This window comes from Sorex fumeus, unplaced genomic scaffold (assembly GCF_029834395.1).
Source record: "Sorex fumeus unplaced genomic scaffold, SorFum_2.1 ptg000034l, whole genome shotgun sequence".
In the NCBI taxonomy this organism is placed as follows: Eukaryota; Metazoa; Chordata; class Mammalia; order Eulipotyphla; family Soricidae; genus Sorex; species Sorex fumeus.
In genome coordinates this window covers 17,703,382-17,723,307 of record NW_026606091.1, presented here as the reverse complement: position 1 = coordinate 17,723,307, position 19,926 = coordinate 17,703,382, and the positions used below count along the sequence as shown (strand labels likewise).

Here is a 19,926-nt window from a genome sequence, read left to right as displayed (position 1 = left end):
CATCCACTTATAAGCAAATTTCATAACTTCATCTTTCTTAAGAGCTGCATAATATTCCATTGTGTAGATGTACCAAAGTTTCTTTTAACCAGTCGTCTGTTTTTGGGTACTCTGGTTGTTTCCAGATTCTGACTATTGTAAACAATGCTGCAATGAACATAGAGGTGCAGATGTCATTTCTACTGTGCTTTTTTGCACCCTCAGGATATATTCCTAGAAGTGGTATTGTGAAGTCATATGTAAGCTCAATTTCTAGTTTTTGAAGGAATGCTCATATTGTTTTCCAAAAAGGCTGGACCAGTTGGCATTCCCACTGACAGTGAAAGAGTGTCCCTTCTTCCCCACATTCACACCAACACTGGTTGCTTTTGTTCTTTTGAATGTGTGCCAATATCAGTGATGTGATATCTCTTGTTATTTTAATTTGCTTCTCCCTGATGATTAGCAATATCGAGCATTTTTCATATGCCTTTGGGCCATTTGTATTTCTTTTTTGAGGAAGTTCTGTTCATTTATTCTCCCCATTTTTATTTATAGGATTGGGTTTTTTTTTTCTTGTCAAATTCTACTAGTGTCTTGTATATCCTGGATATTAATCCCTTATCAAATGGGTATTGGGTAAATATTCTTTTCCATTCCATGGTTTCTCTCTGTATTTTGGTCACTGTTTCTTTAGAGGTGGAGAAGCTTCTTACTATAATGTAGACCTCTTTGCATATGATTGTTTCCACTTGCTTGGTCAGTGATGGACAACAATTTATTGCCTGGAGAAGAGTTAGCCTTCATTCACTTACGCATTCACTTACGCAGATCAATGTCCTACCAGGTTCTGGGCACCATTTTACCTTCCTGGGGACACCAGAGTACGATACAAACTGAGTTCTCACTCTTATTAAACTTCTATCTTAATGGTACAGATAGGCTGAGGCTGACTCTAACAAAAAAATATTTCAGGCGGGACGGGAATGGAGGCCCACTCTGGGCAACAAAGCTGAACGGCCCCTAATCCAACCAGTACAGCCCGCCCCCAAGGGCCTGGGACTCTCTCTTGGCATGCGCTGCTAGCTCCATCTCCTAGAAAGCCGTTTTTCTCCCCTGATCTGCGTGGGACAGGAACGGAGACCCAGCTCTGGGCAACAAAGCTGAACGTCTCCTCATTCAAACCAGGAGACGTTCCCAAATCCTCACCCAGTGCCAGGGACTCTTTCCGGAAATATTTTCCCATTACATATGCCATAGGAACCATAAGTTATCTTCTTAGATGGAAACTTCCCTAGTTTAGCTCAGCCACTAGAAACACAGTAGCCTATAACTCATAAGCCTATCTTAACTCACACTGCATATCAAGCAGAATAGTAACAGTGAACATGAAGGACTAAACCACACTTGTCACAATGGTAAAGCAACGCAAAAGCCCACCAAACTTTCTTATTGAAGAGTCTAGCCCAGATGACACCAACAGTACTGTAGTGTTAGACAACCTCTCTGACAGGGAATTCAGAAGGGAGCTACTTAGGATGCTGAGGGAACTAAAAGAAACAATGGAAAGCAATACCAATAGAAGACAAGAGGATTTGAAGGCAGAAATGAGGAAAATGCAATCGGAAATGTCAGACCAGAAAAATATCGTAGGCGAATTGAAAAACTCAGTGGGAGGCCTCAGCAGCAGAGTAACAGCTGCTGAGAACAGAATCAGTGAGCTCAAAGATGAAGTTCAGAGACTCTCCAGAAAAGAGCAGAAAATGGAAAAGAGACTCACAATTCGGGAACAGATGGTAAGAGAAGATCGTGATGAAGCCAAGAGGGGTAACATAAGAATTATTGGAGTCCCAGAGGGACAGTAAGAAAACCTTGATGAAGAAGAAACTGTCAAAGACATCATTGCTACAACGTTTCCAGAGCTGAAGAAAACTTGTGACCACATTCAGTAGGCCCGAAGGGTACCAGCTAGAAGAAATCCGAATAAAAATACCCCTAGACACTTTCTGATCAAAATGACCAAAACCTTAGACAGAGACAAAATTCTGAAAGCAGCAAGATCGAAGAAAGAAATCTCTTACAAAGGAGCATTCTTAAATTCACAGCTGATTTTTCTGATGAAACCCTCATGGCCCGAAAACAGTGGTGGGACATAGTGAAAAAACTCAATGAAATAAATGCCTCCCCAAAAATACTTTTCCCAGCGAGACTCTCATTCATAATAGAAGGAACAACACACAGTTTCACAGACAAACAACAGCTCAGGAACTTCATAGACTCAAAACCATGGTTACAAGTACAACAAAATGGGCTACTTTAAGGCAAGACAGGCCCCTCAAATACACCAAATTTTAACAGAACAATGGGACAAAATCCCATAACAATAATCTCTCTCAATGTCAATGGGCTAAACGCACCAATTAAAAGGCATAGATTGGCAGGATGGATTAGAAAATTGAACCCAACATTCTGCTGCCTGCAAGAAACACATCTCAATAGTCAAAGCAAACACAGACTCGGAGTCAAAGGCTGGAAAACAATCCTACAGGCAAACAGCTCCCAGAAGAAAGCTGGGGTAGCCATCCTAATATCAGACCACATCGATTTCAGAGTGAAGAAGGTCAAAAGAGACAGTGAAGGCCATTTTCTATTGATCAAAGGATCTGTACAATAGGAAGAACTTACAATAATAAATGTATATGCACCTAATGAGAGACCAGCAAAGTACTTAAAACAACTACTCATAGGTTTGGAAAAAGACATCAATAGCAACACAATACTAGTGGGAGATTTCAACACCGCTTTGTCACCTCTTGATAGATCAACCAGACTCAAGCTTAGCAAGGACATACTTCATCTGAGGGAAACAATGGAAGAAAGGTACTTAGTCGATATATACAGGACACTTCATCCACAAAAAAGCTGAATACACATTCTTCTCAAGCGTACATGGAACATTCTCCAAGATAGACCACATGCTGAGCCACAAAACATGCCTCCATATAATTAAGAATATAGAGATTGTATCAACAATCTTCTCAGACCATAATGTGCAGAAATTAGAAGTAAATCACACACAAAAACAGAAAACTAAATCAAACACCTGGAAATTAAACAGTGCGCTATTGAACAATGAGTGGCTTAGACAGGAAATCAAAGAGGAAATCAAAAGATTCCTAGAAACAAATGAAAATGAGGACACGAGTTACCAAAACTTATGGGACACAGCAAAAGCTGTGTTAAGAGGAAAGTTTATAGCTCTACAAGCATTCCTTAGGAAGGAGGAGCGAGCACACATAAGTAACCTAACCTCACAGCTTAAGAGCTTGGAGAAGAACCAAAAAAAGGAGCACAACCCGAACAGGAGAAAGGAAATAATAAAACTCAGAGCAGAGATTAACGAGATGGAAACCCAAAAAACAATCCGAAAGATCAATGAAACCAAGAGCTGCTTCTTTGAGAAAATTAACAAGATCCATAAGCCTCTAGGAAAACTCACAAAGAAAGGAAGAGAAAAAACCCTAATAAACCAAATCAGAAATGAAAAGGGGGTCATTACAACAGAAACTACAGAAATTCAAAGGATCCTCAGGGAGTACTTTGAGAAGCTTTATGCCACGGAACATCAAAACCTCGAGGAAATGGATAAATTCCTAGACTCCTACAGACTCCCAAGGCTGAACCAAGAAGACCTGGAATACCTGAACAGACCTATTACCATCAAGGAAATTGAAATGGTAATAAAAAGTCTCCCCAAGCACAAAAGTCCTGGCCCGGATGGATTCACTAGTGAATTCTTCCAAATATTTAAAGAGGACTTACTCCCAATCCTCTTTAAGCTTTTCCACGAAATTGAAATATCAGAAACACTTCCGAACAGTTTCTACAAAGCAAATATCACACTGATACCAAAAGCAGACAGAGATACCACAAAGAAAGAGAATTACAGGCCTATATCCCTGATGAACACAGATGCAAAGATCCTCAACAAACTACTAGCAAATAGAATCTAACTACTCATCAAAAAGATCATACACCATGACCAAGTAGGATTCATCCCAGGTATGCAAGGATGGTTTAACATTTGGAAATCAATCAACATAATCCATCATATCAACAAAAGAAAAGATAAAAAGCATATGATTATATCAATAGATGCAGAGGAAGCATTTGACAAGATCCAGCACCCCTTTATGATGAAAACATTAGCCAAAATGGGTATAGAGCGGACTTTCCTGAACATAATTAAAGCCATCTACCACAAGCATACAGCAAGCATCATCCTCAATGGGGAAAAAGTAAGAGCCTTCCTTCTAAGATCAGGGACGAGACAAGGATGCCCACTATCTCCACTGCTGTTCAATATAGTGGAAGTACTCGCAATAGCGATTAGGCAAGAAAAAGATATTAAGGGCATTCAGGTAGGAAAGGAAGAAATCAAGCTCTCACTATTCGCAGATGATATGATACTATATTTAGAGAACCCAATAACCTCCACCAAAAAACTCCTAGAAACAATAGACTCGTATAGTAAAGTTGCAGGCTATAAAATCAATACCCAAAAGTCCATGGCTTTCCTATACGCAAACAGTGAGAGAGAAGAAAGCAACATGAAAAAAACAATCCCGTTCACAATTGTGCCCCAGAAAATCAAGTACCTAGGAATCAGCTTAACTAAGGAAGTAAAGGACCTGTACAAAGAAAACTACAAAACGCTACTTCAGGAAATAAAAGAGGACATGAGGAAATGGAAAGATATCCCTTGCTCATGGGTCGGGAGACTTAACATTGTCAAAATGGCAATACTACCGAAAGCATTGTATAAATTCAATGCAATCCCTATAAGGATACCCATGACATTCTTCAAAGAAATGGAGCAAACACTCCTGAAATTTATATGGAACAATAAGCCCCCACGAATAGCTAAAGCAATTCTTGGGAAAAAGAAAATGGGAGGAATCAACCTCGCGAACTTCAAACTCTACTACAAAGCAGTAATAATTAAAACAGCATGGTACTGGAACAAAGGCAGAACTGCAGACCAATGGAACAGAGTTGAATACACTAACATCTCCCCTCAATCATATGATCATCTAATCTTTGATAAAGGTGCAAGAAATGTGAAGTGGAGTAAGGAAAGCCTCTTTAACAAAGTGTGCTGGAATCACTGGATGGCTACATGCAAAAAAAATGGGCTCAGAACTCTGCCTAACACCATGTACAAAAGTAAGATCAAAATGGATTAAAGACTTCAACATCAGACCAGAAACCATAAGGTACATTGAAGACAAACTTGGCAAAACCCTCCATGACATTGAAGCTAATGGTATCTTCAAAGATGCCACGCCACTGGCCGAGCAAGTGAAAACAGAGATAGATAAATGGGACTATCTTAAACTAAAAAGCTTCTGCACCTCCAAAGAAACAGTGACCAAAATACAAAGACAGTCTACAGAATGGGAAGGAATATTCGCCGAATACACATCTGACAATTGGTTGATATCCAGGATATACAAAATACTGGTTAAACTCCACAAGAAGAAAATATCCAACCCCATCCAAAAATGGGGCAATGAAATGAACAGAAACTTTCTCAAAGAAGAAATCCAAATGGCAAAAAAGCACATGAGAAAATGCTCTACATCATTAATCATCAGGGAGATTCAGATCAAAACCACAATGAGATACCATCTCACACCTCAGAGACTGGCCCACATTCAAAAGAACAAAAGCAACCGATGCTGGCGTGGATGTGGCGAGAAAGGGACACTCCTTCACTGTTGGTGGCAATGTCGACTGGTTCAGCCCTTCTGGAAAACAGTATGGACGATTCTCAAAAAATTAGAAATTGAGCTCCCATTTGACCCAGCAATACCACTCCTGGGAATATATCCCAGAGAGGCAAAAATGTATAGTCGAAGTGACATCTGCACTTGTTTGTTCATTGCAGCACTCTTTACAATAGCCAGAAACTGGAAGAAACCTGAATGCCCAAGAACAGATGACTGGTTAAAGAAACTTTGGTACATCTACACAATGCAGTACTATGTAGCTGTTAGAAAAGATGAAGTCATGAAATTTACATACAAGTGGTACAACATGGAAAGTATCATGCTAAGCAAAATGAGTCAGAAAGAGAGGGATAGACATAGAAAGATTGCATTCATCTGGGGGATATAAAGTAACAAAGTATGAGATTAATACCCAAGAATAGCTGAGATCAGCACCAGGAGGATTACTGCATAGCTTAGAGGCCAGCCGGGGATTCTAGGGGAAAGGGCAGTCAGATAGAGAAGGGAGCATCAAACAAAGGGTGTTTGGAGGATCCTACCAGTAGGGGAGATGCATGTCGAAAGTAGACTATGGACTGAATATGTTTGCCACTCAATGCCTCTTTTGCAGACCAGAACACCCAAAAGGCGAAAGAGAACACAAGGGATTGCCCTGCCACAGAGGCAGGGTGGGATGGGGGGATGGGGTGGGGAGGATATTATCCATGGTTGTGGAAAATGGGCACTGGTGGAGGGATGGGTATCTGATCATTGTATAATAGAAACCCAAGTCCAAAAAATTGTAAATCTACAACTGTACCTCATGGTGTTTCACTAATAAAAAAAAATACAAAAAAAATTTTCAGTCAGTGATAATGTGCTTTGAATAAAAGTAAATGAGACAGTGTAGGTTCTGCAAAGAACAGAACCTATCTTTCTTCCCCCATCTCTTATTTTCTCCTCTCCTCTCTCCCTTCCCTTCTCCATCCCTCTCCTCTGCTCTCCTCTCTCCCTCTCCCCAACCTTCTATCCCACTCCTCTCCTCTTTCCTCCTTTCCTGTGATGGGTGATGGGACTAAACCAGGATCAGTCATTTAAGTAACATGGTTGTGATAGTGTTAAACTTTATTGTTTTAATGTTACAAAGCTACTGCATCTTCACCATCATCAAATTACCCAAGGCTTTCTGTTGTTCCTGTGTCACTTCTAATCCATCTCTTCATCCCCCACCTATTATTTATATCACAGATAAGTATGGTAATTTTGTGTATCTTTTTCTCTCTTCCTTATTTTGTTTAACATGCTACTTCCAGTTCCAACCAAGTTCCAACAAACGACAAGATTCCTTCTTTTCTTATTGTGAGAGTAGTAATAGTAAATTGTGCATACACGCCTATGTTCAAGCTCAATATCCAGGGTATGGAAACAACTCAAATGTCCACTGGCATTTGAAATATATGAATCTATAACTATCTATATATATATATGAATACAAATACTCTGAAGCTACTTAAATCAATGAAATCTTGCAGCTTTTTGTAACTTGTATAAAACTGGAGGGTATCATATCAAGTGAAATTAGTGAGAAGGAAAAGGACAAGTACTAGAGTATCTCATGCATCTGTAGTACATAGTGAAGTAAAACAAGTAGTTGGCACTATTCAATGATGAGAAACTCTTAACCTTCAAAACCTTAACCTTCAAAACTCAGATGATCAACTGTGGGGAAAGGAGACTTAAGGAGGAGGAAGAAGTTGACTGAGGGACTATGGTGGAGGTCTTGGGCACTTTGGTGGTGGTGCAGTAACTTTGGAGATAAAAGCCATAAATGTTAACACCATTATAATCATGTTACCTTGACTACAATAAAAATAAAGTGAAAGAAAGAAAAGTCTTAGGGACATAGTAGGGAGAGTTTTTGGACACATGGCCAAGACTTACTCCAGGGAAGGAAAAGCAGATGCCAAAGCCCTAAGGGAGGATGAAGTTTGGAATATTTGAAGAAGCAAGATCAGTGCAGCTGCAGTGGAGAAATAGAATTGAGCAACCAGATTATATAAGACCTCAGTAAATAGGATTTTTTTTTGCTTTTTTAAGTCATACCCAGCAATGCTCAAGGGTTACTCCTGGCTCTACACTCAGGAATTACTCCTGGCGGTGCTTGGGGACCATATGGGATGCCGGGGATTGAACCCGGGTTGGCCACGTGCAAGGCAAAGCCCCTACCCACTGTACTGTCGCGCCACGAGTCTGGATATGAGCTCATGGCAGGGGTGGGAGTTGTGGCAGAATGGACAGCCATGTTAAGTCATCTCCCTTGGTTTTTTTGAAAGCACCACTTAACTGCTTTACAGAAAACTGTATAGTTTAAGAGGAGCATGTAGTATGCAAAGAGATTTATATTGACTATACTGTCAACTAGCTTTTTGACTACAGACCTCAGCTCCCCATCTGTAAAATGGAGATCTGTAATGTGGGTGCAAGGCTACCACTGTGAATTCAAATCCTCAGAGCACAGATTTATGATTTATGATTTAAGATTTATGATTGTTGAGTCCAGACAGATAAAATAGGAGATAAAGTGCTTTATTGCATGAGACTAATTCTGGTTCAGTCCCTCGACCATATAAGGTCTGCCAAGTGCCACATTGACAGATGTGGCCTCAACTGCCCCCCACCCCCCACCCCCAAAAAGAAATATTTATGATTGTTGTGAAGCTCAGTGTCAGTGACACATTAAATGACCCGTCCTGTTTCTTATACCTGAGGGTGGTATAAGGATCCTTTGAGTGTATATGTGTAAAGTTCTTGGCAGGAGCTGAATGAACATACCTCCCTTCACCACCCTGTCTTAAGTGAAGTCTTAAGTACTGACCAATTTCTTCTACCTCTGGGGACTCCCAATGGTGGTTAGAGGCTTAGAGAGTGTTTCCTAAAATCCTGGGGGAGAGGACTACTGATTCCTATGGCTCCTGTGAACTGTGAGCACAGGAAATGTTCCAAGGAACTTAACTTCATTTAGAAGAACTTCATTTCCTCCTCTCCTCTTCTCACTCCTCTCCCCCTCTCCGCTTTGCCTCTCTTTCCTCTCCTATTACTGTCCCTACTTTCCTTTCTTCCCTGTCTACTCAATGTCTAAAGGCTCAATAAATAGATTAAGGGCTTTCTTTCACTGCCCCCCTCTCATTGATTCCTATTCTAAATGCCATAATGTAATGGTTTAATGTATATCTTTTATTTTTAATTTTTCTCATTCTATTCAAAGAGTCAGAGACACAGCTACATATTTATGGATTTGTGGTGGTGCTTGCCTAATTTTACAAAGCAAATAAAAGACTCCAGGGATTCCACAAACCACCTCAGTTTTTTTCCCAACAGTTTATAGGTAGCATTTTATAGGTAAATTTATCACATTGTCAAAGGAACTAGTAACCCATGCTAATCTCAAATTTATCCCCAACCATTCTATACTTTTTAATATCCCCCAACATGGGAATTGGACCACTGTTCTCTCAGATTCCTCTACTGTTGCCACTTCACCAAATTTGCTCATATTCAAATTCAAGAAAAACTCTTTTTCTATTGATGAATTTGTCTGATTCTTCATTTTTTCTACACATGGTGGTGCTCAGGGCTTACTCCTGGCTCTGTATTCAGGACTGACTCATGCCAGAGCTCAGGGGAATATACGGGGTGCCGGGGATTGAACCTGGATCAGCTGCATGCAAGGCAAACAAGCACCCTACCTTGCTATTCTATCTCTATAGCCTATTATTTAATCCTTAATCATATTTATAATAAGATACAGTGGTCTTTCAAAAACATAAAAAGATATTTGAATGCTCAGTAGAAATAAGTTTTTCCTCCAGAAACAACAGTTCATTAAATTCTAATTTTTCAGAATTAAGTAATATTTATATATAGTTCACATTGTTTCAAAATCAGAATGATGTGTTTTTCCTAAATACATATTTGCACAAAAGGATAAAACATATTGTGAGTTATAAGTCAACTTTTTATTTATAGATAACTCAGATGTAGCATACTATAAAAAGCAAATTTTATCCATTGTCGGCATAAATTAGCTAAATAAATCCATGCATTTAAAACGCCACATTGAAATTTATATGAGTGATGGAATCCACTCATCTTGCAGTTTAGAACCAGCTGTGATAAAATTGTGTTTTCTTCTGCAAGGCAGCACTTCAGTAAAGTAGACTCACATCTGCTTGGTTGTTCCCAGATGATGCGGTGGTTTTCAGATCTAAAGCCAGATCCATTTCAGTCAGCCAGGACCTTTTCCAGTTGAAAGTGAAAAATGAGAATTTCTCACACAGGGGATAGTGCTCTGCTAGCATGTTGGGGTAATTAATGCAAAGCTTAGACTGATATAAAATGTAGTACTCACCTCATTAATTTTTCTCATGATTCCATCAAATATTGATTAGAAACCTTTCATCAGTGAGAAAGAATGCTATTGGAAAGAGATGTTGTAAATGGGAAAATTCAGAAAATACAGAAGAAATTAATTTGAAATCATTGTAGATATAGAGATAAATTGCAAAAATAGTGCATGCTGTTCACACTACTTCTAAAGTCAATTTATTACTTAACCTTAAAGTATTTTCAAACCCAGAAAAGTGGCTTTGATTAAACCACACTTCCAAACATTTCCAGTTTGTTTGAGAAACTATTGACCTATCAGTTCATCATGATCACGATCATCCTGTTGTTCGTGGATTACCTCGACGAACAACAGGCACCAGTAACGTCTCCTTCACCCTAGCCCTGAGATTTTAAAAAGTGCCATATTCAAGGCTCGTTCAGGGTTAGGAGAATGAAACCCATCATTGTTACTGTATTTGGCATATTGGGTACACCACGGGGAGTTTGCCAGACTCTGCCGTGTGGGCAGGTTACATTCGGTAGCCTGTCAGGTTGTCCAAAGTAAGAATGAGATAATAAGATGTCGCGCGGCCGCAAATGCCATCAGTTCATAATCAATTAAAATTTAGTTATAATTTAAAATATTTTTCTGAAAGCCAATAGTAAAAATTGCCTTTTTGTATGTTTTAGAAAAAATCATATTTTGTCTTTATAGTGTCCACACACACAAAGCTAGATTAGAAAAATTTCCTCATTCCAAAGGACTTTAAAACCATAGGGAACAGTTCAGCCAAGTTCTCTTTCAGGGCTTCTTTCCCATGTTGGTTAACAACTCTGAAGTTCTAAACAGCAGTACCTACAAACAGCTGTTTGGAAAGCTTGCATGCATTTGACTTATTGGGGAGGAAAAAAAAAATCTTGACGGAGTCATCTTATGTTTATGTTGTTGATTTAAGTAGTGAAGCAGCACTTTGAAAATTACACCATGTGTAACCGGTTCATTATCACCAAATCCAGGGCCATGGGGAGTATAACCTCAGTAGCAAGAGCCAAGGAAAACTGCTTTTCATTCTCTACTGACATTTTAAACCTAATCCCCATATTAGCTTTGCTGAAGGAGGAGGTGAGTGTTGTCTCAAGTGGGGAATCCTCAGGGTCATTCCACCGCCCAGCTCCAGTTGAATGGAGGTCAGGAGTTCTGGAACTGGCTCTCAACTTCTGCAAACATCTGTAGCATTTTGGTGTGAAAATGAATGAGCCCTTCGGGCTTGGGCTTTCAGCTGCTTGCATTCTCCAAGGCCTCGGGGCTCTAGACAGATGTTTATGCTCTGACACTGGGAAGAAGAATGTGCAGTTTCCCAGCTTATTGTCAGGACTACAGTTCTTCACAGCCATACTCTACGATTCTCTGAAGCCGATTAATGGTACCGGAAGAATTTGGCATGTGTTGACAAGAGCAGGCAAACATTCTGTGCTCTGAAAAGCCAGCCTTTCTCTTGGAATGCAGCAGCGAGAGAGATCAGATGTATTCCTCCATCAAAATCCATTGCAGATTTATAGTGCTAGGCATGTTGCAGAGATGTCACAGGATACTTTGTGGCTCCCCAGCTAAATGAAGGCTTGACTCCAGCCAACACATATGTCAGTTTTACAATACATTTCAGATTTCAGCATTTGCCTTCTGTTCATAGAAAGAAACCAAAGAAACCAAAGAAGAGAGTTTAAAAATAGCTTATGGACCAGGGGATAGTACAACATTTAGGGCTTATGCCTGGCATGCACTTGATTGGGGTTAAATTCCTGGTACCACATGGTTTCCCAAGCTTCATCCCTGGATGCAGTTCTGGGGGCCCCCAGCACTTCAGGTGGGGTTTCGGGTGGCTTGGAACCCCAGGGCCTGAGCAGCATCACTTCCTTGGGTCCTTGCATTGAAACACAGTCCAGTAGATGGAGAACCCCCAGAAGATGTCCCTGAAACTCCTGAGCACTGCTTGGGAGTCCCTCCTCCCCCTGCCACTATAACACAAAAGTAAAACAGTACAAGAAACTTGATAAAACTTGGATTTACTAGGGACTTCCTCTCTTCCTATTGCAACACTCCAACTCACAGTTCTGTACAGATCTAGCCACACTTTCAATATGTTCTCAAATCTCATTATTCGTCCCTTCTAGTGCACGTCAGATTTTTCTGTGCTTTTCACTGCCATTTCTGTAATCATCTCTCAGCTGTACTATCCAACACCCTCTACTTAGGTCTCCCTATTTCTCTTTTGCCCCTTTTCAATCTATTCTTTCAAAGCTACTCAAGCAAAAACTTAAAAACAAAAATCTATCCATGCACATAACTAGGTCATTAGTGTGTATAACTGAGGGTGCAACTAATTGCATCTTTATTCGTTGTCTCCTTCTGTTTCTTAAAAAACATCTCCAGGTGTAACCACACATACTAGGGGGAAAGGGAGCTCAGATAAAGAAGGGAACACCAAATAAAGGTGTTGGGAGGATCCTCCCAGGATGGGAGAAGCATATGGAAAGTAGACTATAGACTAAACATGATTGTCACCCATTGCCTCTTTTGCAAACCACAACACCCAATAAGAGAGAGAGAAAAAAAGGGAATGCCCTGCCACAGAGGCAGGGTGGGATGGGGGGGGGGGTTGGGGGGTGGGAGGGATATTGGAATCCGTGGTGGTGGGAAATGGGCATCAGTGGAGGGATGGGTATTTGATCATTGTATAATTGAAACCCAAGCACAAAAATGTGTAAGTCTGCAACTGTACCTCATGATGTCTCACTATTAAAAAAATTTTTAATAAAAAAATAAAACAACATCTCCAGGGATCTGAAAGCAAGCACTGCAGGTGAGGTGCTTGCCTTGGATTCAATCCCTGGCACCACTTATGATCCCCTGAACACCACCAGGAGTGATCCCTGAGTACAAAGCCGGGAATATGTTCCCTGAGCATAGCCAGATATGTCCCTCAAAAAAAAAGTATCCATTATAGATGGTCCTTCCCTTTTATCTACTAGATAAATTTTTTCCAGGCTTTGCTTTTCTAGCCACTCTCGGGTAGTAATAATCTTATATCACTTTAAACCACACACGCAGAAGTCTAGATTCATTAGTAAGAAACAAGGCCAATCCAAAATAACCACAACATTTCTAAGATAAGTTTCTTCCCCCTCTGAGTGTGGAGATTGACACGTTGGCCGTTTGCTTCTGGGGAGTGGAACAATGGAAATATGCCCATTTCCACTCCTGTCCTAGGACTTCCTTCTTCTCCCACTACAGATGGCTATTTTTGAAGCATGCCAGAGTCAAAGCTCAGGGAGGAAGCAGGAGGCAGAGGATAGAAATGTTATTAATGAGTTAAGTGGCTTCATGTTCTCTGCCCCCTGCACATGGCTAAAGTTAACTCATTTAAGAGACACTTTCAATGCAGAATCCATCTGAACACACAGTCAAACTGGTTTCACTCACAACCAATAGCTGTGCAGGGGTGACGACCTGATACCTTGCGGTATACTCACCAGAAATGCCTGGGTCATAGGAATTTAACTAAAAAGTAGAAAGCAGAAGGCTAATGATTTAAGGACCAGGTGCCATAAGCTAATAGGCTGAGGTTACTGATTCTGTTTGAAGGGTTATCACCTTCAACTTCGTTCCAAGCTGATGCCACATAAATCCTCAGCACTAACTGACATACTTTTTGAAGACAGAGAGAAGAAATTTGCATCATTTTTTTCCCCCTTTCTATAAATCCAGCAGGTTTGCTTTGGGGAATGTGAAATTAAGCATTTTAATTTGGGGGAATGAAAGCAAAGAAAGGAAAGGAAAGAAAGGGAAAGAAAAAGAGATCCTAGGAGCTGACTGTACTTAAGCTTTAGAATAAAGACCCAAAATATGATTTCACCACAAGAGCAACCGTGTTCCTCAAAAGAAAGAATTTCCAGAAACCACAGGCAATATTCTCTTTTCTGAATAATTTCCTAACCAGGTACACTAAAAACTCTTTTGAACTGGGTGATTCAGATTTGGCCATTTCCAATATTCTCTTGCCATCATTATCATCATCATCATCATCATCATCATCATCACCACAGGCGTTCATTAGATAAGCACAATACTGACATTTGGGGACAAGAGACCCTAGTGGAAAAATAACAAGCAGAGTAAGGCCTTTTGGGAAACTGGCATCTTTTCCCTAAGTGTCTTTGGGCAGGAATATTTCATTCATTTTGAAATCCAATGACAAAATGAATATATACATGGCAGGCCCAGAAGCTAGGGCCCACAACTGCTAACTTGTGGTTGGGAATGTTTTCTCTCTGATCAAACTTTGCAAAGAATGATTTATTTCATTTGTGTGCTAAGATATAAGTGACATAAAGTTTACCATTTTCACTATTTTTAAATGTAAAGTCAGTACATTTACTATGTTGTGTGTACACAGTGTTCTTTGATCATCACCACTACTATCCATTTCTGGAACTTTTTTTTTTTTGCTTTTTGGGTCACACCCAGCGATGCACAGGGATTACTCCTGGCTCATGCACACAGGAATTACTTCTGGCGGTGCTTGAGGGACCACATGGGATGCTGGGAATCAAACCCGGGTCAGCTGCATGCAAGGCAAATGCCCTATCTGCTGTGCTATCGCTCCAGCCCCCATCTCTGGAACTTTTTCATCATGCTCAAATATGAGTTCTTTATACATTAAACACTACATCCTCATTCCTCTCTCTACCTGGTGAACTTCTACTTTCTGACTCCACGAATTTGACTTTTCTAAATACTGCACATATGTGGAATCATGCAATAGTTGTTCCTTTGTGTCTGGCTCATTTCACTTAGTGTAGTGTTTTCAACATCATCCATTTACTTGATCAGAAATACATTGCTTCTTTAGGCTGAATGATAGCAATTGTATATATTGCATTTTGTATCTACACACATCTACTGAAGAACATTTAGATGATTTTCACCTTTTGGCTATTGCACATAATACTACTATAAATATTTATGTAAAAGTATCTGTTCAAGCCCCTCCTTTTAGTTCTTTGGGATAGTCACCTAGAAATAGAATGGCCAAATCATATGATATTTCTGTTTATCTTTTTGAGAAACTGGCAAACTATTTTCCATAGTGACTACACCTTTGCACCAGCAATGCACTAGAGTTCCTGTTTCTCCACATCTCATTAGTACTTCTTTATCACCTTTTTTAAAAAAAATAATTTTCATTTTAATGGGTGCAAAATGAATCATTATGAGCAAACATTCTAAAGCAGCCATTGTAGTCATGTCTACCTCTAAACTAATGCAGTATAACCTACTCATTGCTTGACTTCAGCTCTGGTAACAAATAGCCTTGAGTTTGAACCCCAGTAGGAAATCAGCTCTTAAAGGGAAGGATTTTTATATTCTATTGACCACTAACATATCTATAATCACAACAATGGTGACTAGCTCATTTTAAGCACTTAATAAAACCTGATGAATACATGAATTCTCTTTATATCACTAATAGCTACGTGACCAAATTTAAGTTAATAGCCTAAGTCTCACCTTCTTCAACCATAATATGGGGAAGAATGATAGTCCCGCTGTAAAAATTAAATGTGATGATATACTTAGTGCCCTTGTACCATGCCTAGCAAATGGAAAGCACAGGGGTGTTTAGTATACTTGTCATGACCAAGCAGGGAATTTGACTGACATAGGCCAATGCTGAGCCTTTGTCTGAACCATGGTGATTAGTTCCAAAAGGCAAATAGGGTGTCTGGTTTTCGAACTAAGCCAGGGCCTTAGAGCAGGAAGGAAGGGGGAAGTACTACAAAATCCATTAAACCCAGAGTTACGTAGAGCAAATGCACTTGCTGGCAAGGATGCTGGGCCAGGGGGGGAATTTAGGCATGGGGCAGAGGCAAAGAGAGGAAAATCAGGAGGCACATTCTCAACATGCCCTGCCAACAGGACCTTTAACCAAAATAGGCACAGTGAGGTTGCAGCAGAAGGAACAGTCATAGGGATTAATGACTAGAGATTGATGGTCGGTCTTGTAATTGCAGCTACTACATTCTTTCAAGTTCATGTGGAGAGAAAAATGTAACTTCATGGAACTAAATGTGAATGGAATGTGAATGTCCTAGGTCCAGAAAGAAGTAGACTGAAAGGAAGGGTAAAGCTGGAGTTTTCTCTTTTGCTCAGTTGCCAATAGAAAATTCATCTTCCATCTGATTCTTGGGAATCAAGGTTCTTGGGAATTCTGATAGGTTAAAGACTAGGTTCTAGCTTGGGCTGTTGCATTTCCAGTGGATTAAAGCTGTGTGGCACCAAGCAAATCTCCTTCACTGTAATTTTCAATTGCACCTCCCGTGTGATTTTTCTGACTAATTAACACAACAGAACTTGCTGGAACATTTCAAAAATGGTTATATATTATTCCAGCAGCTGGATCCCTGTATGTTAGTCTCTGCAGCTTTCCTGGGGAAGAAGGTCCCAAGATCCTATGCTGTGTTTATCATATTGTTTTAGAGAGCCAGAATCAAATCTGATACATAAACCCTGGTCAGCAAGACATCCTGGGGCACTGGTGAGCTCAGTGCCCAGAAATAATTTCTGGCAGTGGAAGAAGTCCTGTGAGGACTGAGTGAGAGCACAGGCTAAGACAGGCAGGACACCGTAGATGTGACCTCATGGGTTATCAAAGAATGTAGAGTCCAAGTTTCAAGATCAAGGCCAAAAAAATGGGAGAAAAGTCAAGAATAGAAGTTGAGAGGAAGCAGTATTAGCGACATTTGGCATTCTACACCTGGGGCTGGAGCCATAACACAGTGGGTAGGGCACTTGCCTTGCATGTGGTCAACTCGGGTTTGATTCCCAGCATCCCATATGGTACTCTGAGCACCACCAGGAATAATTTCTGAGTGCAAAGCCAGAACTAATCCCTGCGCATCGCTGGGTATGACCCAAAAAAATTAGAAAAAGAAAAAGAAGAAGAAAGAAACATTTGGCATTCCGAGGAGTCCTCTCACAAGACAATCCCTGCTTCATGTACTTGGATTCCTCTGGTTTTGTGCAGGATAAAAGAGAGTCACCATATAAGTACCATGCACTAACCGATTGTGTCACTGGAGCTCCTAGAACAGATGATTGGTTAAAGAAATTTTGGTAATCTACACAATGGAATACTATGCAGCTGTTAGGAGTGATGAAGTCATGAACTTTGCTTATAAATGGATAGACATGGAGAGTATCATGCTAAGTGAAATGAGTCAGAAAGAGAGGGACATAGAAGGACTGCACTCATTTTTGGAATATAAAACAACATAACATGAGGCTGACACCTAAGGACAGTAGATACATGGGCTAGGAAGATTGCTCCATAGCTGGAAGCCTGCCTCATGAGTGAAGGGGAGAAGGCAGCTGGAATAGAGAAGGGATCATTAAGAAAATGATGGCTGGAGGAACCGGTCGGGATGGGAGATGTGCACTAAAAGTAGATAATGGACTAAATATGATAACCTCCGAGTATTTGTATTGCAAGTCATAATGCCCAAAAGTAGAGGAAGAGTATGGGGAATATTGTCTGCCATGGAAGCAGGGGGAGGGTGGGAAAGGAGAGGTATATAGGGGATATTGGTGGTGGGGAATGTGAACTGGTGGAGGGATGGGTGTTTGATTATTGTGTGATTGTAACCCAAACATGAAAGCTTATAACTATTTCATGGTGATTCAATAGATTTTAAATTTAAAAAAAAAGGAGAGAGAGTAACCAGTGTTGCAGGAGCAGAAGGTTGACTTCCTAGGTGGGAAAACTGTCTGGGGAGAGCACATAGGGGTTCCTTGTTTCTTCTTGACCCTTCCCACTCTCCTTGAGTTCAAAGCTCTCCATGCCTCAAGGGCTCAGGCTTTGGCTTAAATCCATGTAGACCACTGGAATTCCAGAGAGCAGTGAATGTGAAAAATTCACTCCACACCTCTGAGTGAATTATTTCCTCTTCCTTTGATGGAGGACTCTTTATAACTAAACAAAACCCATAATTATAATCCTGTGGCAACACTTCTGTAAACAGTAGCTTGAGTTGAAAAGACCAGCTCCTGAATCGTGAGAAATGGTAGTGAGTCTCAGCTTCTCTGGGAACATTTCCTTGAGGTTTCTCTATAAGCTTTATCCCTAAACGCAGATGGTGGAATGCAGGGTGCTTCAGTCTTCCCCAGACCCGCCAGATAACTCAGAGCAGTAACAGGCAGAAAGCAGTGTTGGGCTTGCTTGGAGATAACATCATGGTGTGTATGTCTTTATGAGCTTCAGCGAGTCTTTCCTTCTCCCCTACCTCCAGTGCATATTTGTGGTTTTCTGGGATTTCAAAGATTGAAAGTGACTGATCTCTTAAATGTAACTCTAGTCCACTGTTCCTGTTTTGTTTCTCCTTTATTTATTGTCAAATCCAGAGAGAACATTTCCCGCCCTCTATAAGACTTCGTTCTAAAGTCAGTATGCCCCTTCTTGAAATTCAGACATGGGAATAGTTGATTCAAGTTTTTCTTTTTCACCACAGCTCTCTTTTTCTGTCTTCTTGATCAATCCATGTTTTTTTCTTGTGCACCTGGAAGCCACCAGGGTCAGCCACTAGATATCAAGTAGCAGATCCCCTCACCCCACCGAACACACACACACACACACACACACACACACTCACACACACACCTCTTTAAAATATCAATTCTGGAGAAAAAACAGCAATAAAATCTACAAACCACTACAAATGCGTTGGTAGGGTCTTCCTCCATCCACAGGGTTACCATACAGTCGCAGACAGTTGGCTGTCTTGGGACAGACTGAAGCCAACTGGCTTCTGGAAACCTCTCACCAATTGAGTCAGACTGTGGTTTAGGCACTTTGCCTCTTATTTTTGGAGAAGCCCTAAGAGAAAGTGAATACTGACTGTGTGTCCATACAACACCAAAGCACCTTCTGGGAACGTGTGAAAAGAAAGGCAATGACCATTATCCAGTTTCTTAAATATTTACTGACTTGAGAGTCTCATTAAACAACCTATATATAGACTTGAAATTCATTTTCTTATTTATTACATGTATTTCTTTAATAGATATTTTTATGTCCCTATGTACGCCGAGCAGTGGAATAAAGGACTGTATTTTTTGTGATTGTTCCCGATATAGATAGTCCCGAAGAAGTTCCTACATCATAATCACTGTCACTATCATTATCCACATTAATTCATACACATACACAAACACACACACACACATACCTTACACAAACACAGAAATTACAGATAAAATATGTGTCTACTAAGAATCTATTTTCTTAGAGAGTTCATTGTTCTTTTTGTTTTATCTTTTTGTTGTTGTTTTGTGTCCACATTCAGCTGACCTCAGGATCTTCTCCCTGCTCTGCTGGGGGCAAGGAGGGCCATCACTTCTGGCAGTACTCTGGTAAGGTAACCATGCAGTGCTGGGGTCCAAATCCGACTGCCTGCATACAAAGCATACAAAGCATGTGCTCAGTCCATTGAGATATCTCTAGCCCCAGCAGATTGTTTCGTTTTTGGTCACACCCAAGTGTTACTCCTGGCTCTGCCCTCAGGAGTTATTCCTAGTGGTGCTGGGGGAACCATATGGGATGCCCGGGGATCGACATACCCCAGTGTGCCGCATGCAAAGCAAACGTGCTAACCAATGTACTATCACTCTATCCCCCAGAGATCATACTTTAGTATGAAATTGAAAACGATTTTTTTTCATGGTTTGCCCGGCTCA

The 19,926-nt window shown here is 40.5% G+C and overlaps 1 protein-coding gene across 1 annotated transcript in view; it reads left to right on the top strand.

Moving 5' to 3' along the window:
* MOB3B (MOB kinase activator 3B) overlaps positions 1 to 19,926 on the top strand; it is a 238,989-nt gene that overhangs the window by 119,730 nt on the left and 99,333 nt on the right. The window lies entirely within an intron of this gene.